The following is a 24188-nucleotide window of genomic DNA, read 5'->3' as shown; positions in this document are numbered from 1 at the left end:
GATCCTGTTCTGGTCAACAAGCCTAAGGGAAAGTCTGCTGGGGAGTCCTAAGGGAAAAGGTTTCCTTCCCAAGCAACAAGAAATCCTACTTCCTGTTTGTGGATGCGGTTGTAGAGGAAGTGGGGTTGGTGCTGCAGCAGCTGTCTTGAGGCCACGTGGGGAGGTGGCAGAGGAGTGTGGGACCTTGCTGGCATCGCTGAGGAGCTGAGCCACGCCTGCAACTACCCACCTCCAGCTTTCTTGCCAAGAGAGACTGTTAAGCCCTACTGCTGTTTAAGACATTTTTGCTTTGGACTTTTACATTTTTTTTTACTTGAGGCTGAGATGATCTGACAGTAACTTGCTCAGCACACGGTTGGTCTAAATGGAAAGTGAGAAGAGGTAGGACACATGGCTTCTGACCTCAAGAAGCTTATATTCATATTGGGGGAGTGGAACTACAACAATAATTATGGAAACAATGCAGGAACATTCAGGGGCCAACCGTGTGATCCCTACTATAAGCGTAGCAGGAAGCAGGGTGAGTCCCATCAGTCAGAGAGGCTCCTGGAGGATGTGGAAGGCAGCTTCCCAGATGCCCCAGTGATTCTGGTTTTCAGGCCTTGTGTCATCCCCTCCCCTTAAGTGGGTGCTGGACTCACTGACTCATTTCTAAAGAATAGAATTTGGCAAAAAGAATGGGATGCCACTTCTGAGATCATGTTATAAAGAGCCTGTAGCTTCCATCTGAGGTAATCACTCTCTCCTGTTCGCTTTTGGGGAAGCTGCTGCTCCTTCTTGAGGCAGCCCTATGGGGGGATCCGTGTGAGTTCTCAGAAATGGACCTGCTGGCCACCGTGTGAGTGAGCTTGGAAGCAACCCTTCCCTGAGTTGAGCCCTGAGTGGACTACAGCCCCGCCAACAGCTTGATGGACATCTCAGGACACCTCGAGTCAGAGGCACCAACTAAACCATGCCCAGATTCTTGACTCTCAGGAGCTGCGTGATAATAAATGTTGTTTTTAAGCCAATAAATGTTGGGACATTTGTTATACAGCGATAGCTAACTAATGGAGAGGAAGGACTTGGAGATCTGCAGTTCTTGACTTTCTAAAATAGAGAAGAGGCCTTGAAAAGCCCTCCTTGAGTCTGGGGTCCTGGGTCTCACCTGGCATGGATCTCATTAGATTCCAGAGTCAGATAGAATTCTGGGGAGGAGGGGAACCTTACCTGTCTGTTTTCACTGATGTAACCCAGGGTCTAGGGCAGTGTCTGGCATATAGAGAGGGATTCAATAAATAAATATCAGTGGACACAGGAATGGCTCCATGTTTGCAGTAAGATTTTGGTTATGACACAGTACAACCCACATGGAAAGATAAATTTAAAAAGCATCCCTGAGGCCCAGAAAAGAAAGTTTTTTAAATCCCTCCAGAGTGAGTAGGGGCTAAAAAGCAGGGGTTCAAGGGAGGAGGCCACACAGGCCCCCAAAAGCATAATGACCAGAGGTGTTTCCTCACCGAGTTAAGAACTGCTGTGTAATTGCTGATCTTTACCATTGAGACTCAGCCGGGTCTTACTCTCAGCGGCGGCAGGGGGACCCCCAGGAATTAGGGGTCCCTGGCTTTCCGGCTTTTGAAATTAAGCGCTGCTCCCTCCACCCCAGAGGAGTGCAGGCTGCAGTGGTTCGTGTGGAGTGACCTGTGCATGCTCAGGAACTCATTTTCCTTTGCAGAAACCCTGATATATGGGCAGATGGCTGCTCCTAATGGTGCCGCCCATGATGCCAACCTTGGGCTACAGTCCCTATGCCTGTTCCTCTCTCATGCCCAGCACCACTCCCAGCCCAGGACCTGGGATGACCCTTCACAAACACCAGCCAGCAGGACACCAACCGACCCGAGCCAAAAGCCCAGCTTAGTCTAAAATAAATACATCTCAAGCAGAGGAACCACTGACAGGCTCTGCTGCCCATGATGGGCCTCAGGTGAGCCTTCTCCCCCTGGGACGTGTGAGCCTGTGGTGACTGCAAACATCTTAAGGTCCCTGGGAGGCAGTGATGCCACCCACCCTGGGTTGTGTTTCCCTCAATACGGTTTTCTAAAGAACACGCCTGTGGGGACACTGCTGAGAAAGAAACAGGAGGGGACCCTGTTATCTTCACCTCCCTGAGGTGGGGTGGTTAGAGGAAAGAATTGAGGGAGGGAAGAGAAGTTTGCAGAAGGAACATCAGATGCTGGGTGGGGAGTTCCCTCCTCCCCAAAGAGCAAACTCCAGGAGCGTTCGGGCTTTGCTCTGTTTTCCTTTTGAAAATTACGTAACCAGCCAGGGAGAACAAAGCCTTCCCATGCCTCTCAGCGATACTAAAATAGCACGGAGAGAAATTCCGGCTGCCTCGTCGGAACTCCAGCACCACATCAGCAAAGCTGGGGAAGGGGAGCATCTGGGTCCCTGCGTGGGAAGTCTGGGAGCCGGTGGCCGTGGGCATAGCACCAGCTGCACAAAGGCCCCTGCCCAGGCTGAAGGCTGAGTCCAGCTTCTGGTCCACAAGTGTGCCAGGGGGCATGTGTAGCAGGTGTGTAAATCCTTCTGATTTTAAACGACTCCTGCAACCTTTGACCCTTGTAGATTCAAGGGGAAACTTCTCTTTTTAAAGGAAGGAGATCTGAGATAGCAGAAGATGGTGGCCTCTTTCAAAATCTAAATCAGTGCAATTATGACTTCAGTGGCTAAATAAGGTGAGGCCCTATTTGGGGCTTGCTTTGTTTGGGCTGTGTTCTGAAGGGAAGTGATCCCAGCCAGATCTGAGCTTCTCAGAGGAGAGGCAGAGCCTGCATCTTTAATTCTCCCACACTGGCTTCAGTACTTATTGAATGGTGCCTGCAGGCCACTGTGCCTTCCCTGAATTGGGAGATAACTCTGTGAGCCCACATTTAATAAGCCATCATGGGAATGCAGAAAGTCCTCTGGCAGCTCAGTGTTCAGACCTGAGTTTTCCTGCCAAATTTTGGGACCCATAAATGGGACCACTTACTTTCTACCTGCAGGGTTAGCCCATGGCAGGGATGCTCAAAGATCCTTGGCTTGTAGCCACAGGAGTCCGTATTATCTTGCTTTCGACCAGCAATGGCAGATGTGTGCCGTATATACTACTTCACTCCATTTTGTGCCTATGGCAGACATTGATAATCAGTCATGACTCTCTCCTGATGAGCCAGGAGAATCAAAGTCCTTCTAAAACAGCACTCCTGAGAGCCTCTGCCAAGCACCTGGAGCTGGCACTCAGGCGGAGCCCATGTGCATCGGTGGCCTTGACTCTGACCTCACGCTCCCATTGCTAACGGGATCTTTCTTTGTCTCTGGCACCAAGCCCTGCCTTGTTCCCCAGGCACACAGTCCAACTGTGCTAGCCTTTATTGAGGGCCTCCTAGGTGCTGGGCATAGTCATACACATTCAACAACGTTTAAGTTGAAGTTTCATTAGTTACACTGTGAGGTAGGTGGAACTATTCTCAGTAGATTAATCAACTCAGCACAGTGCGTGGTGCACAGTAGGTGCCCTGCAGGTGCCCATTCTCCTCCGCTTCCTTCCATTTTGCAGAGAGTTGAAATGACTTCCTCAAGATCACACCCTAGAAGGTAGAGCCTGGGTTCTAAACTAGGCGTGGTTCCAACACCAGTGAACTCTGTCATCTCCCATGGGGCTTCCTGTTACAGAGCACTCTTGAGCATCCTTGAGTGCTTGCTTCTGTTTTTCTAATTTTCCCAGTTTCTTGGAGAAGGATTTACCTTGCTTCCTTAACTCATCTTGGGAACTGACATCCTTTCTCACTGTCTCTAGCCTCTGATCTCCAGTCTCGCTGAACTGTACTCACCAGCCATAAAAGGTATCTTTCAGCTTATAGATAATGTCACATTTCCCTTACCTCTGGGCCTTCACACTTGCTGTTCCTTTTGTCAGGAAAACCTGTTCCTTTTGTTAGGGAAACTGCCCACCTTCTCTTCGCCTGGTTCTTTTTTTTTTTATTTTTTGAGACTAGGGTCTTGCTCTGTCACCCAGGCTGATGTGCAGTGGTGACATCATAGCTCAGTGCAGCCTCAAACTCGTGGGCTTAAGAGATCCTCCTGCCTTAGCCTCCTGAGTAGCCAGGACTACAGGTGCATGCCACTGTGTCCAGCTAGGTTTTTCTTTTTTAAAACTTTTGTAGACATAGGTTTCATCATGTTACCCAGGCTGGTCTCGAACTCCTGGGCTCAAGCAATCTTCCTGCCTCAACCTCCCAAGGTACTGGGATTACAGGTGTAATCCATACACAGCCACTAATTCTTATTCATCCTTTAGGTCTAATGTCCCTTCCTCCAGGAAGCCTTCCCTGATGTCTCCTTTCCCTTCCCAGACTAGCTTATCTGTTCAGGCTGTGTCCCCCTCTTAGCCCTTTTATGTCACTTTTCTCTCTGTTTCAGTTTTAACTGCTGTGTTTGATGTTTGACTGGAAGTGCAGTGAGGGCAGGAACTCATCATGTGCATCGCTCTATTCTCAGCACCTAATTCCTAACCTACTGCATCAATATTAATATCTGAGCAGTGCAAATGCATTCTCAGAAGCTCCATACTCCAGACCATAGTTTACAAATTCAAATTTCTAATACTGACTTCTTTCTACCCCCCGAGGGATACCAACCAGACATGAGAATTTCACAAGTCTTATCTGATTTAAATCCTAGATTCAGTCCCTTTAAATTTCAGAGTTCTTGACTTCCTTCCACCCAGCCCAGCCTGCCTCTTACCCAGGTGCATCAGCTCTTTATCCAGCTGACACATAGGCATGGCTACCTCCTACTATTCCTGGGGAGGCTAATCATTTGCAGGGGTTTTGCTCAGAGGCAACAAGAAATCATTCCTAAAGCAGAAAAAAGTGATCCCTCTCCCAGCGATTGCATCTCCCTGTTTTCTGGTGACAGAAATCTATTTTGACAGGTCAGGTCAACAATCCCTGGACCATACGGGGCTGTCAGAGTCCAGGAAAGCCAGGGAGCCAGGAGGCCTGGATTCTGGTCCTGCCGCTGCCTGTGAGCACTCCAGCAAGAAGTCTCATCTCTGTGAGGTGGGAATAACAACACTGCCCACTTACTCATGAGAGAAGAACAATCAGGCTGGCAATACAGATGTGCTTCCAAAAATAAGTACAGTCATGACCACAACCCAATTATACCAAAGTGAACAGCACCCATCGTGAATTAAGTGGGCTGTAGGGGCTGGTAGTGTGACCCCTTCTCCTGCCTTGGGCAAGTCTCAACATGCCTCCAATAGTAGGGTGGCCTTCACACGGGAAGAGGTGAAACCACTGCACATGTGTTTTGAGTTTCTTTTCTGTGAGAGTTGGGAATGGAGACTAGGGGGAGCATCAGGCTAAATTATTTCTATCTTCTCTTCCAGGACACACAAAGACATCCAGCCTGCGGTGTGGGGTATCAAGGAATGAATCTACAATGAATTGCCAACTGGCTAACCAAGTCCATTATGGTGACACCATTCCCTCGGTTCTAACTTCCTGACTGCCGCCATGTGTCCGCTGCCCTCCTCTGTGAGTGCCTCCTTCATGGAAAGATTATGAAACCCTGAGAGTCAGACCCACATGCCACAGAGATAACATTGTAGGGACATGAGTGCTGGAGAGGAAACGTGGTTGTACACTTGCTTTTGCACTTTGCTCCTTGTTCTAGCAGGAGAAATACCAGGGAGCGCATTGATCTCCTAGGAACAATGAATGTCCTGCAGGCCCATAGCGCATTCCACACACCCACAACCCTCTTAGTCTTGATGGTCAGGGCCCGTGGGAGGCCACTGGATCACAGTACACATGGTGAGAGAGGGAGAGAACTGGTCAGCCTCCAGGTGAAGAGCTCCCTGGAGGGAGATGACAAGGCATGAGGCTCCACCGCCTGGGTGGGGAGTGGATAAGAAAGCAATGGAGCTCATGGATCCAGGGAGATGGGCAGTGGGGAATCCACTGTAAGCTCTCAGATGAGACAAAGAACAAGAGCCTCAACGGGAACCCCAGTCTCCCCAGCAGCACCTGCATTCCTTGCTGGTTTGATTTCATGCTGAAAAAGGTGACCATCCAGCCTTCAGGCATTAGTCAGTTCATACTAATTACAGCAGGAACCCAGGCAACTGAAATCCAGAAAGAGGAAAGGACTCTTCCAAGGTCACTCCTGTTTTTGGAGCAGGCCCAACCCATTTTGGCATTTCTTGGGCCTCGGGCTAACCTTACAGGGCATCCTACGTCAGGTGAGGAAGGGGAACCTGATCCAGCCAGCAAAGGCCCGTGCATGGCCAGGTTTGGCCAACTGCAAAGAACCAGCTCCTCCTCCTCAAATAATTAAGTAATAACTTTCTATCAGGAAAGAAAGAGTCACATATCGACCATGTGGCAGCAGCTACCAGCATTCCAAATCAGAATCCTCTCCCTTCACTAGAACAGAGCTGGAGCCAGGCTGCCCTCAGGAAGCGATGGCAGGAGGGGACTGAGAATTAGCCCTGTCCTGGTGAGGAAGTGCAGGACTGGTGCCTAGTACAGCACTTGGCCTCCACTGGGGCCCAGTCAGTGTTTGCTGGGTGAGGAAAACATCAATTCATTCTAGTGTGAGATTGGAGAGCCAAGCCCCCTTAAGGCCAGCCACAAAAGATGCCTCTGTTCAGGTGTAACCAAGACAGTGAATAAATCACAGGAAAGTGGACAGTCTCATGCCCACATGCATCGGTGGGAAACAAAACACTCAGGATCCTGATGATATGAGCCAGGGTGCAGGCCCAGGCTAGGGGAGCAGGGACAAACAGGAGGAGCTAGGGAGAGGAAAAGAGGAGAGAGAAAGGGAGGGGGTAGTGGAAAGGGGGCAATGGGCAGAAGGATGTCAAGAGAGAAGACCTTACCTCCAGCCCCAGAGGCAGCTGCCTGCCTTCTTTTTGAGTTGCTTTGCCGTGATTAGCACTCAGGACACAGAGACGGACTATTCTCACTGCCTGGGAGCCTTGGACATACACTTGATATAGTCCTCAATGCAGAAAATACTGCAACCTTGACAACAGCAGCAGCACATTAGCTTGACAAATGCAATCCTGCCAGTAGCCAAGATCTCTACAGTTCTTCCAGGCACTGGGAGTCCAGGACAGGAACTGGATTTAACCTGCACAGTGTAGTTATTTCACTGGGAACCCAGATCAGGGCTGGGGCCCCAGCCAACACACTTGGATATTTGGCCTGCAGCGGGCTGGATGGTGACGCACTAAAGCATTCCTTTGCCTCTACACACTCCAGATAAATGAACCTCAGGGTTTCATGAGTTCTCAAGAACCAGCAGAAACCAGGCTCTGTCTTCTTGCTATGACCCGGGGTCCTTATGTGCTGGGAACAAGAGGAAGTCAATGGGTTTGGGCAGGGGCTGCCTGGGGAAGATCTCAGCCACCCCGCAGGCTTATATACAGTCCTACTTCCAAGCTACCCTTTGGGAGGAAGAGTACTTGATAGATATTGCCTTTAACCCAATGCATGGGCCAGAGCAACTTGGGGCTCAGAAAAGTACTTAAGGTGGTCAACTTATACGCATCATGCACAGAGCTTCCTTACGGAACACACACGAAGAGGTAAAGGCTGGACAGGGAGAGGTGGGGCTGGATCAGGTCAGCATAGGCAGGAGGAGCTGCCTCTCCTGTGTTGGTCACTTCCCACCTGGAGGAAACCAAGTGAGGATGTTGTCACTCAGCGTGGCAGGAGGGGACAGAACCCTCACCTGTCCAGTGCAAACCTTCTGGGTGGAAGGCAGATTGCTTTTAGAACTAGGCCTTTTTATATTGCCAATGACAAAATCATTTTCTTTTTTCAAGGAGTGATGTCAATTGTTTTTCGTTCTGAATCAGTTTCAACGGCCTGAATTGCAAATTAGGATCCCAAGTGTGGGAGTGGGTAGACAGAGTCTGAGGACACCTCAAGGGGCCTAGCCTCAGAAAGCCTGAAGAGCAACTCAAGTGGGTCTCACACGGGACTGAGCCGAGGGCCCCTAGGGGATCAGATCACTGGGGTTGGGATGGAAGATTGGCACCCAGGGCCTACCCCCATCCCTAGGTTTAGTTTTATAAGGCAAGTGTTTCTCTCACATAAAACAAAAAGCAAAACAAATCGCCTTTGAGAGTGATCTCTTTTCACCCTGTGGATCATTTTGTCTTTTCTTTGACATAATTGCAGAGAGGCGTAGAATCCCAGCTTCAAGTCTACCCTCATCCAGGCTCCAAGGACCTAAGGTTCTCTCTACCTTCCTTTGAGTTGTCAGCAAAGGTGGCTGGGAGTAAGGCCTGGGACAGTCTTGCTGACCTGCCCCCATGAGGCCACCTCCCAGGGCAAGCATAGCGAGGGCAGGGGTGAGGCTACAGTAAAGCAGGGAGGTAAAGCCTTATCGTGGCGATGCTGCAGCCTGTCCCCTTTCATCCACACTGCTTTAGGGTAGGTCCTGGACATCTCTAAATACCTAGATGCTACATCATGCCACCTCTAGCTTTTGTCCCCTGCAGCAGCTGGGTGTGAGAACCATTCACTTTTGCTTTCCTGCAGCAGAGAGCACTGTAGGATCTGTGGCATCCCTCAATGAATATGTTCAGAATAAACCCGGCAATGCTCTCTCTGCCGCCCTCCTGCATCCCCTGCAATCAGTCTTCCTTTCCTCAATTATTCCTAAAACATATCTATTCATTTCATTCTGTTAAAAAGCTTTTTTGAATAGCTCTCCACTGCCCCACAGGTTCCTCACACACAAGCTCCTCACACAGCCCCCACGGTCATGCCTGCACCTGTCTTCCCCACTCTCCAGAGGCTGCCCCCCACACCACAGCCACACAGAATGGGGTGATCTTCCCTGATTCACCACATTCTCCACACACGCAGGTCCACCTGCTTGTGACACTGTCCTCTCTGTTTGCCTGGAGCAACCCTTCTCATGCTGTGCTGAAATGTTACCCTGACACCTTCAGAGCTAACATCCTTCCAGTTCACAGAGCACAACACACACAGCCACAGTGCTTATCTCATGGGACTCTCTCTCTCTCTCTCTCTCTGGGTCTTTCTTCCCATCATACTGGGAATCCCAAGAGCAAAAGCATGGTGTCTAGATTTACCCTTATACCTCCAACCATGTATGGTTTCTGGCATGTAGTAAGTATATGCTCAATAAAAAGTTGATGAATAAAAGATGATGCAGGGGTGGGAATGGGCCTAGGGACTTGAGAGTGGCAAGTGTTTGGAAGAGGTGCTTGGGGGAAGTGAGTCATAAAGGTGCCCTTCCCTGAAGGGTGGGATTTGCTGGGGGAACCATGGGTTAGCTCTCTAGAATGACAGCAGAGGCTTAAGAGGAACATGTGGAATGAATGGTTGAGCACTGAAGACCAGGCTGGGCTCACAGACTACAATGGCACAGCAGGCAGGAACTGTGGCAAAGGACAGAAGATGGGGAGGTCAGGAAGGAGCTGAACGAGGTGTGGAAAAAGGAATAAACTAAATAGGGGTGTGAGAGTTCAGTGGCATCGAAAGAAGCTGGGAGTGGAGAAGGGATTGAGCCGACGGTAAAATTCTGGTAACAGCACACGCTCTCTCAGGCATCATACACAGGCAAGGCTTCAAATGACACAGTAGGAAGACCAGCTTAGAAGAAAACCTGGACAGCAACTGCATGCCCCTCCCTCGGGTGTTCATTTCTTTTTCTTTTCCAGGCTTTCAGATCATCGCACTGACAAACTCAAGACGCTGAATCTGGGTTGTTTACCAAAACTGAGTACAAGTTATATCCTCAGGCTCGCTTCTCAACTTCCCTCCCTCAGGAGCAGCCACACCACAAGACATTGTGTAGCTTACAGACCATTTTCAATAAATTCTCCTTACGAATCATTTTGCCTGATTCTTCTGGAAGCCTCAGCTGCCACAGACAGTTCTTTTATTGTTTGGTAACCCCATGGATAGCAATAAAATCAAGATGAAAACACATTTGCAAAGCAACTTTCACTGTCCAAAGCACTTGCATGTAGCATTATTGAATATTTAATACTTTCATGTAATATTTATAGAGCATCACTATGTACCAGGCAATGAGGATCCAGTCCTGGGCCCCATGGAACTTACAGTCTGGGGGTGGAGGGGCAGATGTGATGCAAATAATGGCAAAAAATTGTGACTGCAGATGATCACAACTGTGATAAGTATATGATGGAAAAGTACAGGACGGAGGTAGCAAGGGGACCATTACTTCGGGGAGAAACAGCAGGCTCCCTGAAGAAGTGACATTTAAATTGAAGAGTGAGTAGAGGCTATCCAGGAGGTGGGCAAGGGTCCATACCATGACCTCGAGAAGTCTGTTGCTGGAGGAATAGAGAGACGGCTAGAGAGATAGATTCTGCTGGGCCATGGGAGGCCACAGGTAGAAAAATCAAGTTGAGGAAAGAAGTGGGGCCAGATGGGGAGGACCTATTGTGCTCCCCTCTGAGAAAGCTTGAGCAAGGGGGGTCATCATTATCTGTCCTGTGAGGACACAGAAGCTTCCTGGTTGGGTTCGCTGGAGCCCTGGGGACAGAGATCATTGCAGGCCCTGTTGAAAGTCTTTGCAGCCCCCGTCCCTCTGCAGTTCCACTTTGTCTATGCTCAGGGGGTCCAGGCTTGGTGCCACTCTGTTCCATTCCGTGCTCCCAGTGGGATCCCTCACTCGGGATGGCCAGCTCCAGGTGTGCTTCCAGGGCACAGAGGACCCAGGGACAGAATAGGACGAAGTCACTCTGACCACCAGAAAACAGCCAAGGGTAAGTGACCCTTGTAGTGCGCCACTAAAAAAAGTAAAGATGCCTATGTGAGTTGCTGGAAAACGATGGGAGAAGGCAAAGGCCCGTGGAGGAAGAGCTTCAGGGACAGCCTTGGCTGGAGAGGGGAAGGGGAATCTCTAAGGGGAGGTGACTCTAGCAGGGAGTACAGTTGAGAACCTCTGGCTTAAAAACAAACAAACAAACAAACAAACAAACAAACAAAAACACCAACTCTGAGCTCAAGTCTGACCTCTGCCACTTACAGATGCTGTGATGTTGAGCCTCAGTTTCCTCGCCTGTTAGCTGGAATTGATGCCTTCCATTTTTATCCCACAGGGTTTTTGTAAGAGTTAAAAGCAACAGCTATGAAATCAGTGTGAAAAGTAAAAATACCACACAAAAGATTGCTGAAATAATCACATAGATCCCATTTACCTCCCAAACTAGACAGTAATAACAGGAAACAATGTACTTCATCTAACCTAGGAACATGCCATTATTACCTCCACCTTACACATGGGAAAACTGAGGTATGCACTGGTTAAGGAACTTGCCCAAACACACCCATCTGGAAAGTGGCAGAGCTGGGCCCCAAACCCCAGCCTTCCACCCTCAGATGCCATGCCCTCAACCATTAGGCTCTGCTGCCTGAGTGAATTAAATGCCCCAGGACACCTACTAAGAGCTGTCCTGACCATAAGGCCCGTGTAATGAGTGACACAATTAAATTCCCATTGGCTTGCCATGCACCCCTTGACAAGGGACTGCCCTTCTCTGGCTCTGTTTCCTTTTGAGGTAAGAACAGGAATCCCATAAGTAGGCTCATTGTAGAAAAAAAAATTAAAATAAGATAACTGTGGCTTCCACTGTTGGTATGAAATGGCTGTCACTGTGTAGAGTGTCTAATAATCACACACGTTCATGCATTGATTCTCATATGCCCATCTCTCCTCCAGTCTGAACACAGCAAAATCATCTCTGCTAATTTTGAGAGCTCATGGTGCTGTCATTTCTAAAGCCACTATGGACAGCACGTTGGCGTTCACCTCTTATCTTTAATCGCAGCTGTCATTTCTAAGGCCACTATGGACAGCGCGTTGGCATTCACCTCTCATCTTTAACCCCAGCTGTTATTTCTAAGGCCACTATGGATGGCGCATTGGCATTCATCTCTCCTATGGATGGCGCATTGGCATTCACCTCTCATCTTTAATCCCAGTGCTGTAGATGTTCAGCAGAAAGCTCCCTTGCCTCTGAGTGTGTCTTTCGCCATATCCCGCCTTCCACCAGTTCTCCCTGCCACTCTCTCCCAGCCACCCACTCCCTGGCCTGCAGGCCTCTCCTTCTGCTCTCCCTCACCTTCCCTCTAGATGGCTCTTGCCTGCGAATCCCCATCCCATCCATTATTCTCCACTGCCAAGTTTGAGCAGTGTCCCCTTAGAATAGCCATGTGGCAGCTTCTAGAAGAGGATGGAGGTGGGAGTGGGTGGGATGATGGGGGAATAGCACGTCTTATGCAAATGGTGAAAAAACATCTATCGGCCTGGTTCCAAGGTCGCTTGCTGTTCCTTTTCTTTCTCTGCGGTGCCCTCTCTTCCTGCTTTTCAAACACTCATACTCTTCCCTGTTAGCACTCACATTGAGGATTTGAGCTCAGCCATTTTCTACTAAGATACCAGGTTCCCTTTCCCAGGGGATTTTTATGTTAAGCTTTATCTCTATGGAATGAAAATCTACATCCTGGTTATAAATGTTAGGCATCACTTTGGCTATTTTGGCGATGGGGGGAATGGCTTTCAGCACATTAAAAATGACATTGCAGAGGCCATTTCCAGGGCTTGGAGAGAAAGGAAGAGGGAGGGGAAAGGAGCCCTTTGGAGCAGTGGGTAAAGGATAAGGTAAGGAAAGCAGTTCCTTCCCTGTGTCTGTTCTCCCTGCTCTAGGAACTCCTGAGGATTTTGCTGCATGACTGAACAGGCTTGGGGCCCTCCAGATACCAATGGCAAGTGTGACTTTGTCCCCAGCCAGCTAGCGGATCCTTGCCACTCAGTGGTTCCAATCTGGTGATTACCCTCCCATCCCCTGACCCTCAGTCTTCTTGTCAGCTGCTCTCCTGTCTCCCTCAACCTCCCCAGGTGTTATTTACAGGGGGAAGCTCTTACCAAGGCAACCAAAGGTGAACATTATTTTACCTATCATGTTGTTTCCCCCTTCCCTCTCCCAACCAAATGAAAAGTTATCTAAGCAAAGTATCCTTTTCAGTGCAGAAATCTCAAACCTTCTTGGACTCAAGTCCAACGGGAAAGCAGCTGCAAAGAGAAGGGGAGGCAACTCAGATTTCTCCTAAGATGCGGATCTGCAGGCATTCATCTCCCTTTCCACCGAGAGGGCATTAAAGTTGATAGTAAGGGGATCTTTTCATCAATATAACCCCATAATGATGAAGAGAACAGGACGGGAACAGTCAGAGGACAAGGGATGTTAAGACATTTCTGAAAGGCAAAGAATTCAATTGTCTTGGCCCAGACTGCACAGTGAGGTGAGGGTAGGGGCAGGGGGCAGCCGTGGAGGATGCCGTCAGCCCCATGGATATTTGGAGAGGCCCTAGACTGAGGTCAACAAGAGCCAAGACCGGCAGGTGGGAGGGGCTAAAACCATGGGATTACTTGAGGCTTGCATGAAACTACTGAAGCCTCCTTCCACCACCCAGACCTCTGTGTGTAAAAAAGCAGGCGGTTCCTTCTCCCTCCCATCTCCATCCTCTTAAGCCTCAAGTGGCAGTTCTGAGGGTACAGTGTTCTGAGTCGCACTGGACAAGAAGATATGGGATGAGAATTAGTGAGGAGGGAATTTATTTTATTTTATTTAGAGATGGAGTTTCATTCCATTACACAAGCTGGAGCGCAGTGGCGCGACCTCGACTCGCTGCAACCTCTGCTTCCCAGGTTCAAGTGATCCTCCCGCCTTAGCCTCCCAAGTAGAGTAGCTGGGATTACAAGTGTGCACCACCATGCCATGCCTGGCTAATGTTTGCATTTTTAGTAGAGACGGGGTTTCACCATGTTGGCCAGGCTGGTCTCAAACTCCTGACCTTGAGTGATCCGCCTGCCTCAGCCTCCCAAAGTGCTGGGATTACAGGTGTGAGCCACTGTGCCTGGCTGGGAATTGTTTTTAAATAAATTCATAATATAAATGCTGCTTACTGGTTTTCAACTTCGAGAATCAATCTGTAGGTAAACATGTCACAAACAACATGTAAATGTCATCAACTTTGACAATGTGAAGAAAAAATACAGTGGAAAAAATATTGGGGAGGTAGAGGAAAGAACAAGGGAAGGAAAACAAGTATATTCTCATATTGAGTTGAGAGCTGCTGCTAAAAGTTGATGGGTGGAGAAATGAAAGTTAACGAATAAAGCACCAAAAGGATAATCAACACTAGCACTTTTAAAAGTCTGAATTACTATCAAAATCAAATATGCTGCAGGACAGTTGCGGTGGCTTATGCCTATAATCCCAGCGTTTTGGGAGGCCAAGGTGGGCGGATTACCTGAGGTCAGGAGTTTGAGACCAGCCTGGCCAACACTTGCCTCTTTGGTGACACTGGCGTCCCTGGATAGAATGGCAGTTCCTCATTTGTTTACCTTTACTTTTGCAGGGGTTCAGTGATGCTGGGCCATGAGATCTGACCTGTGGCATATCTGAACAAGAAATATTCTATCAGGTTCCACATGCAGTGTTCAAAGGCCAGATGGTCCCCCTGTGGTTAACACCCTGCAGGGGTTGTTCAACTCATGCTTCCCTGTGTTTATATTACAGGGCAAAGTTGCTCCTGAAAACAGCATCCTCATAGGCCTTATTACTTGAGTTTAGGCAATTTCTCAGAGTTTTTCTTCACTAACTATATTGGGGTGGTTGTTTCATAAAATAAGATAAAGGAAGAAGGGCAAAATGCATACACCAGCAGTTTTTCTAAACCAAATATGAAGCATACTTAGTAATTTAATTTAGAATGATCAATTGAACCATCACCCGAAACCCATTTCCTAAAATCCCCTGGGGTGGAATTCTTCAGCTCTGGAGCATGGGCTGGACTTCCCAATCTTCAAGTCAATTTCCTCTTCCCAAATATACAATAATACATTTCAACTGACAAGCAAACAGCAGCTAAACTGTGGGGAAAATAATTTGCCCCAAATTATTAATTAGAATTCATTTAGGGGAGTTTCATTAATTGGGATATTGCTTAGACTTCTTTTAAAGTGGTTATCATTGACTTATTTTAATTACAATCCCCTGACTTTTACTAAAACCATTAATGGTCATTAATATATACTGTTATATTTACAGGGCCACAAACATATTTTGTTTTACATGTAAAAATGTAAGTTATATAGAATGTCAGGTCTAAAGGGCTTTCGGAAGTAATGTTGCCACAGAAGGCTTTTGTAAAATACAAACCCTTACAGGAAACCAAGTACATATGAGGAGAACTTCTAACAGTTATTGAACACTTACAAGACAGATACAGAATTATGCTATTTAGCATAAATTTACTTTACTTTTAGTATAAGTTTTAACTATTTAGTTATAAAGACAATGAGAACATTGAACCTGATTCTTATGTAATAATTATCTAGTTTATTTCTAAATGTTGTTTACTAGCATTTTATTGAGAAATCCTAACAGATAAGTTACAGCAAATGGTACAATAACTTTTTTTAAACAGTTCATATTGATAATCTCAAGTTATTTTTAAGTTAAAAAGAGATGGCAGAATAAACTGTGGACAGCTAAAAATCAAATTGGCATATTGAGGGTTTCAGTATGTTGAAATTTGATAAATAACATATTTGAGTGTTATTTTGGTTACAATTTTTAAAAAGATAAAAGTATATATATTTTTTGAAGTTCAAATCGAACATCTATAGAACAGAGTGTGTTATTTGGATTATAATTTTAAAAAAGATATAGATTTTTTAAAAAGTTCAAATCAAGTATCTATAAAACACCAAAGCACCTTTAAACACAATTTAAAATCTACAAACCTGTATGAACTTCCCTACAGATAAGAAAACTGAGACCCAAGAAAGGTAGGGAAACTTGTCCAAATCCCATCAGGATTTAGTGACAGGCTGAGATTAGAACCAACTACTGATAATCGCCCAGCCCTCTTTTTATATTCTGTGTTTCAGAGGAACGCTTTATGGGGATTTCTATGTGGAATGTGGCTCCTTCAGATCTTCAGTGAGCCAGTGAGAAGACAAAGAATGGAGCCTGGCTTCATGGGTCACAAACAGGACTTCTCACTCAACTCTCCCCTTTTTTTTTCCAGGTGACAGCTGATGCGGATCTTCTGACATTGACAAATAATCATCTTTGGCAAAAGCAGATTTAAAAGACAAAAACACTGATTTGTGAATTTGCAAATAATCTTTGTTTGCTATAGGACATCAGCCTTTTCCTTATTTTTCTAGGTACCTTCATGGAAGCCTGCTCCAGTCTCTAAGTTGTCCCTTCCTCTCCTTCCCTGACTGCGCAGGCACTAACGCATCAGTGTGTGTGTGTGTGTGTGTGTGTGTGTTTAAGCCAACAGAAGGGATGAAAGATGAAAATAGCCATAACTGGCTGGGTGCGGTGGCTCATGCCTGTAATCCCAGCACTTTGGTAGGCCAAGGCGGGTGGATCACCTGAGGTCAGGAGTTCGAGACCAGCCTGGCCAACATGGTGAAACCCCATCTCTACTAAAAATACAAAAATTAGCCAGGTGTGGTGGCGCACACCTGTAATCCCAGCTACTTGGGAGGCTGAGGCAAGAAAATCGCTTGAACCCAGGATGCAGCGGTTTCAGTGAGAGCTGAGATCGTGCCACTGCACACTCCAGCCTGGGTGACAGAGCAAGACTGTCAAAAAAAAAGAAAAGAAAAGAAAAGAAAACAAAAGAAAAGAAAAGAAAGATAAAAAAAGAAAATAGCCACAATCCCTGCTCTTTTGGTAAGGGCATCCATATAATTTTTTTTTTTTTTTTTTTTTTTGTAAACAAGAAGAATGTCCTGGGGACAAGAGCCAATTAAGATCTGTGTATAAGTCCAAGTTTCTTTGGCATGACCTCAAGGTGACAGAGCATGGCCCCTGAATAGCCATGCTGTTGATATGGCCCCCAAGGGGGTAAAAAGCCTATTTGGTTGTATGCCTCTGATTTCCTTCCAAATGCTTCATTGTTGACAGGAAGGGACTCTTCTACTGCTAGTGTGGTTGTTTTTGCTGTGTGCCCTTTTGCTCCTGTCTGTCTATATAAAGATCACGTATGTGTGTAGATATATATAAATAACACTGGTCTATGCTCACAGTTCCTGAGATGAATATCTTGCTCTAATGTTCCCTTGTAGAATAAAAGGTTTGTGACAATTCCATTAGGAGAACAAAAGAAAGTGAGGTGGCTATAAATATCAGACGCCAGTTCAGACCTGTGGTTAGTTGCTAATAGAGACAAGTATTAACGAGCAAAGAGTATATAAATAGCATAGATTTCTCAAGATAGACGCCTGTCCCACTGTTCCAGGTTCCTAATGGAATATTCTACCAGGCGAGCTAATCAAGGGAACAAACTCTTAATCATCCCAATCGTCCAACAAGGAAGGACTAATTAAATTATGATACATCACCTGATGGGGAAGAAAAGTTACATTTGAAAAGGCCATTTAAAGACATCGGAAAACGTGCATGATGTGGCGCTAAGTGATAAAATGTTACTAAATGGTGCATAGTCTAATCCCTTTTATGTTTTAATTGTATGGCAAAAAGACTAGAAGGGTCATCTTTTAACATTTTGCTTATTATCTGTGAGTGGTAGATTACAGAATTTTTTTCCTTTATAATTTTCTGCATTTTCTCCTAAATTTTCTACAATGACCATATATAATTTTGCAACATTTATACTGAACCATAAAAGTGGTTCAACACTAAGATTACAGCTTTTTCTCATTTACCCCCACCTCCCTTAACAAAATACCAAACTCTCAGAGCCCACTCAGTGAACACCATGGAAAAGGGTTTTTTCAGGATGCAAACTACATAGAGAAAAGGCAGATGACAGATTTCTGTCTCAGAACTTAACTAATTTGGCTCAGGTTTAAAGATTTCTGCTTTCTTGGTTCACTCCCATTTCCAGTCATCCAGCTTGGCACCAGCCCTTAGGGAATTACTTTATGTCTTCAAGGCTGCTCACTTCCACCCACAGGCCAAGGTTTAGCTGTGTTTTTCTCCATTCCCCAGGTTTCTGAAACAGCAAGGCCATTTTGAGCCTGGGGTACCAGGGCGCTCCCTCTTGACTTAGGAGGCAGCTGCTCTCCCCCATCTGCCTGGTCACCTACATGACATTCCCAGGTTGTGCCCATATAAGGCCTTCCTCCTCTGTGGAGGCCTGCAGATAAGCAGACCTGGCTTGGAACCCTGGCTCTGCTGTTTCCTAGCATAGCACCTTGGGCAGGTGGTTTAATACTGCTGAGTCTCAGTTCCCCGTCTGAAGAACAGGATAATCAAATCCACTTCTCAGGGCAATATAGAGGCTGGAGATCATGTACACAAGGACACTGCTTAGTGCCTGGCAGGGAGCAGCCACTCCGTCAACAGCAGCTGCTAATAGGATTAGGATGCTGCTGATGCTGCTGCTGCTACTGACTCTCAGTTATTCCTTCCAGAACTTCATCTCTCTCCGAAAAGACTCCCACATTTCTTTTCACGTTCATTTCTCCATGCTAGAACAACTGCATTAATGCAACAGGGCTGACTTAGGTTTCAACTCCCTTGGCTCCTCTTGGGTCGTTCACCTCTAACCTGCTGTGACTTTGGATAGGTGGTCTCCCAGAAGAGAAAGTGACACCCGGCAGTAAATACGGAAACCTTCAGGGTGCAGCGGCTCTTGGCAACTCCAGGATGCCTGTTGTTGTTTGTATTAAAAGTGCTGATGCCTCAGCTATTCAGCTGCAAGGGGAAAGACGTGCTGCCTTACTCAGGCAGAAGGATAAATTCACTTTTGAAAGGCAAGCTCACGTCCTTGGATAAAATATGTCATGCTTGTTTGAAGGATTGTGATTTATCATAATATTTTTCTAAGACTTCAAGGCCTCCAATGTTAAATCTAGGACTGTAAACCATGCCATAAGCAATCTAAAATGAGGCAGAGATTTTTTCCACTCTAGAAATAGCTGCCAAACAGACAGATTCCACCCAATGCTCACTCGCATGTTGCCAACCTAGCATCGCATCTCAACATTAGCCAGGAATAGAGCAATGGATATGAAGTTAGAACCAGTGGAGAGAGGGGAAGGACCCAGCATTAACCAAGTCAGGAACTTTACATGCATGATGCCCTTAAGGTGCACAAAACCCACTTGTTAGACTGACTGGTATCCTCCAAATTCATACGCTGAAGCCCTAACCCCTAGTAACTCAGAATGTGATTGTATTTGGAGACAGGGTCTTTAAAGAGGTTCTTAAGGTAAAATGAAGTCATCGGGGTAGGCCCCAATCTAATATGACAGATGTCCTTATAAGAAAGGAGGTTAGGACGTAGGCCACACACAGACTGAGGGGCAATCACGTGAGGACACAGTGAGAAGGTGGCCATGTGCAAGCCAGGGAGAGAGACCTCCAGGGGAACCAACCCACCAACACTGTGATCTTGGACTTCAAGCCTCCAGAACTGTGAGAAAATACGTGTCTGTTGGTTAACTCACCCAGACTGTGGTATTCTGTCACAGCAACCCCAGCACACAAATACACCCCTGTGCAGGCATTATTCCTATTTTACATATGGGGAAACAGGTGCATAGAAGTAGCCTGGCTGGGGCCACACTGCTGACAAGTGGCAGAGTCAAGCCTTAAACATCTGTCTGACTCCAAAGCCCATCCCCTGTCCTTTACTTTAGCTGGTTAAGAGTGAGGGGTTTTGAGTCAGGGTTCTTTGGTTCAAATTCTGGCTCTGCCATTTCCTGGCTCAGTGGCTTTGGGCAAGTTGCTGAACTTCACTATACCTGACCTTCAACATGTGTCAAATGGGGCCACAAAGATCTCTACTTTGTTTGCTTGTAGATGGAATTAAAGAATTAAAAAATGAACTAATACATGTAAAATACTTACTGCCTGACCCATGCTATGCGCTCAATAAAAGTTAGCTAATATTATTACTATTATTGCCATGATTATTATTATCACTGTTGTCACTGAGGGATCCTCAATAATCTGGTCCAAACTTCTCATTTTGCAAAGTCAGGGAAGTGAGACCCAGAGATGGGAGATGTCTTAGAAGGGCATGAAACCAGGTAACTGAGCTCCCGTCCAGTGTTCTCACCAGTGCTTTGGGAAGACTCAAAGAAACCGAGGTTTGGATGCAGGATTTTGTTTCTAAGTGGTTTTAAGATTAGGGAACAGAAGCAAGCAGGAGCCTGTGACAGGAGTTGGGAAATCGATTCTGGGCCTTATGTTCTCATCGTGAACAGAGATGATCTCACATACTCCACCCAGCCACCCCTGAGATTACCGTGAGACCACAAACACCAATACGCAAAAGCATCTGAGTGACATAAGACACTATGATGCAGCGTCCAAAGTGAAAAAGAGTAACTCCTGAAGATCCTTGTGGGCCAGGAGGAATCAAGGATGTACATGAAGACCCTAAAAACACAGCTTTAGGAAAGTTCAGGGGAGATTAAGAAACATTGAAGGGTTCCCATAGAAAAGCAAATGATGGATATGGATATTAATAGATCTTTAGGAGGTTGCTGAAAATAGGGCAAAGCAGACATGTCATGTGGAACATTTTATGTAATGGGGCTGTGAGGAGTCACCCCATGGGTCTCATGCAGGAGAGGCAGCCCCTGCCTAAGAGAAGAGGGGTCAGGAGGAGTCACCTGGTTACAGAGCAGCAAGACTAAAGAGGTTTGGAACTATTCTGCAAAACATGCAGGTATTCAGTCCACAGATACTTACCAAGCACTTCCTAGCTGCCCTGCCCTTTGCTCGGAACTGGGGATAAAATGAACAGTCAGACATAGCCCCTGCCCTCTTGGGGCTTCAATCAGGTGGGACAGAGAGATATTGATCAAATAATCACAGAAATGGAAGTTGAGCTGCAGATGGAGATAAGAACTTACAAGGAAGTGACCCTGACGTTGCGAGAGCACGTATTGAAGGGATTTGGGGCCAGGACCTGAGAAGGTGTCACTGAGTTAGGGGTCCTTAAGCTGAGAACTGAAGAATAAGCAGAAATTAACTCAGCAAGGAGGGAGAGGGAGAAAGTGCTCCAGATAGAAGGAAATGGGTGTGCAAAGGCCCCAAGCCTGAAGGCAGCATAGAATGCAAGGAAGTGTAAGTGCAAGAGAGGCTGGAGTGCAAAGAATAAGGCAGGGAGTGGAGTGAATTGAGTCTGAGAGAGTAGATTAGACCATGTGACCATGTGGACCAGGCCATCAAGGCCTAGTGGACCACACCATGGACTATAGTGGACCAGGCCATGGGCCTTTGGGGTCACATCCTGGGGCCTTTGTGAACCATGGAGGCTTGTGGACCGAACCATGGGGCCTAGAGGACCAAGCCATAGGGACCTTATGAACTAGACCATAAGCACCCGTGGACCAGACCATGGGGGTCTGTGGACCAGACTGCAGGGGCCTTGTTGAATAATCATGAGGGTCTTATGGACCAGGCATGGGATCTTATGGACCAGGGCCTAGTGAACCAGACCACGGAGTCTTGCAGATCACATTAAGGAGTTTGGTCTCCTAACAACAGAAAGTCACTGAGATGTTTTAATCAGTAGATCACAAGATCATATTTGCATTTTTAGGGATGATTCTGACTACAGTGTAGAGAATGGATTGGCTGGACTAGGCTACAGAGATAGCCCAGCTTGGGAGCTTTTAAGGTAGTTGAGGGGATTGATGATAGTATCTTGAATTTGGATACTTGGATAGTATTTGGGTGGTGCTGGTGGGTATAGAAATGAATGCATAGATATGAGAGAGATTCAGCATGTCAAATCATCAAGCACAGTAAAGGGCCCGAATGTTGGGGGTGATAGGGGGCATTGAAGTTGAATCCTAAATTTCTGGCTCATACTACTAGATATATGGGGATGCAAATGCTGAGAAGGAAAACTTGGAAGAGAGACGGGCTCTGGGTTTGGTTTCAGAATCCTGTTGGTTGAAGTCATTTGACATCCATGAGGAGATATTGACAGGAGGCACTGATGTTAACTGAAAACCCACTCTGTGCCAAGCACCATAGGAAGCCCTGGAGATACAACGATTAGTAAGACAGATACGCTGCCCTCAAATAGCTCATGCTTAGCCTTGGCTGCACTCTGGAATCACCTGAGGAGTTTGACAAATATGGATGCCAGGATCCTTCCCCTGGAGAGTCTCAGTTGATTGGTCTGGAGCGCCAACTGAGCATAGGGATGTCTAAGAACAACCCCGCTGATTCTAAGGTGCAGTCAGGATTGAGCACCACTGCTCTGGAGTGTGTAAGACCTGGTGTGGCTTGAGTCTAATTACACAGAAGGAGGAGATAGCAAAACGACCCATGATTGTAGGCCTTAAGAATTTAGAACAGAAACACTGAAGCACATTGGTATAATGGGAATAATATTATTTGGATATTAAACCAATATATTTTCATCCTTGGTAATTCCTGGTTCCTAGTTGTTCCCTGGCTCCCTAATTAAAAGCTGAGCCTGGCTGTTTCAGATCACAGAATTTCTTCCATGATCTACAAAAACACCTCTTATGCCTATGGGGAAATTTAAAAATGGATGACAGTTGATCCCCACTCTAAAAGAGGTAATGCTCTAATAACTGATGTAAGTCAAATACGACAGAAGGCAGGATGTGATCCACGCCAATGATCAAGGAACAAAATAAACGCCAAGGGATTTCAGAGAAGTAAGAGACTACTCGTGTTTGGCTACCGTTTCCCAGTCCTGACAATGGACCACTCAGATCTTTCACTCCTGGAACTGACCTCACCTTGTTCTTGAACCCAGTCTGAGAGCATGCTTTCCTCAATTTTTCAGAAAAGGAAAAAAAAAAAAGAAAAAAAAAACACCTGACAGCCATGCTGAAAAAAGTTGCACATGCCAGGCAAACAACACTTGAATTAATGCACACCAGGTGCTGACATCCTGCCCCTTTCAGGAGCAGAACCAATTGTTGCTCAGAACACCCCCGCTCAGCTCTGCTCCAGTCCTGATAGGAAGGGAGGCACCGGGTTTCATTGAGCATATTTGGAAAAGAGAGAAATGGTGCACCTGAGAGTTATAAAAAGGTTTCTTTCTGGGAACCACAGGGAGCTGGGAAAAAACAAATTCTGAATTTCAACCTCCTACAAAACTACTGTTCTCCTACACCCCCTCCCCCTCCCCAAATCCAAATTTATGGCACAATGTTCCTGGAATTCTTACTAAGGCCCCCACCTAGTTACAAGCAAAAGCAACACACCACAGTGAAAGCAGATGATGCTTCCTACCTTAGATGCAGAATTGGCCAGCTGACAGAAAATCCTATAGTCTCGCAATTCTCCAGAAGTGACCACAGATAAAATCAAACCGACACAGGGCAGCTCATCACCAACCCTATCAACCATCAGGAGGAGACTACAAAGGAGTATCAGACGGAGTCCCTGCCCTCCAGGACTTCACAGTAAGATTTCGGGAGTTTAGGTTTTATCCCTTAGGCAGTGCAAAGCCACTTAAGGCTTCTGAGCCTTAGATCAAAGTGTTTTGGGGAGATTAATCTGGCAGCAGCCAGCCCAAGTGGCTGCGGTGGGAAGCCACTGAGCAAAGAGAGGTCCCCTGAGAAGAATCAAGCCCTCAGAGCCCACAGTGTTGTCAAATATGCTAGGGATGCAGGCACTAGAACAGTCTCTGAGCCAGGACTTGTTATGATGTTTATACATCAACCGGGATGAATGCGCACTGCTACAGGACGTGGGACCTCTTCAAACCCTTCTGCCACAACAGGCCAGGGCCCAGGCGCTCTTACTGGGTCCAGCGAGGGTGGGATGGGCACAGTGGCTCACTCCCAGGCAGACTTGTTTCCAGGCAACCATTCCAGACAGACACATGTCACTTTTGCCTAAAAATTTCCAGCAAAAGGGATTCCCCAGTGCCTTCGCAAAGTCTCTAGACTCCACGAGAAGACCTTGTGTCCTTTCCATCTCTCTTATGCCACAAACCAGCTGTTCCCCTCAGCAGAGGAGACAAGAGCTGCGCTGATTCTTCCCTGCCACACAGAGACATGGGAGCTGGAGTGTGACCTCGGCACACCCATTTCCTTATTGCTCCAGGAATCCAGACTACAGCCTTAACCTTTGTTAA

At 46.7% G+C, this 24188-nt stretch overlaps 1 protein-coding gene and 1 long non-coding RNA gene across 6 annotated transcripts in view; one reads left to right on the top strand and one right to left on the bottom strand.

Moving 5' to 3' along the window:
* MAPK4 (mitogen-activated protein kinase 4) overlaps positions 1-24188 on the bottom strand; it is a 171641-nt gene that overhangs the window by 74536 nt on the left and 72917 nt on the right. The window contains exon 1 of one of the 5 annotated variants that reach the window (XM_016933719.4): positions 6914-7081. The exons of the other annotated variants lie outside the window; for them this stretch is intronic. The gene's annotated coding sequence lies outside the window, so the exon portion shown is untranslated. Of the gene's footprint in view, positions 1-6913; positions 7082-24188 lie in introns of those variants that run through there. 5 annotated transcript variants of the gene reach the window in all.
* Positions 1891-9965, top strand: LOC104003153 (uncharacterized). The gene is made up of 4 exons (XR_675699.5): positions 1891-1966; positions 4958-5084; positions 5417-5564; positions 9737-9965. It is a non-coding gene; the product is annotated as an uncharacterized LOC104003153 (long non-coding RNA).

The sequence above is a fragment of the Pan troglodytes genome, chromosome 17, assembly GCF_028858775.2.
Source record: "Pan troglodytes isolate AG18354 chromosome 17, NHGRI_mPanTro3-v2.0_pri, whole genome shotgun sequence".
In the NCBI taxonomy this organism is placed as follows: domain Eukaryota; kingdom Metazoa; phylum Chordata; class Mammalia; order Primates; family Hominidae; genus Pan; species Pan troglodytes.
This window is presented reverse-complemented; position numbering and strand designations above follow the sequence as displayed.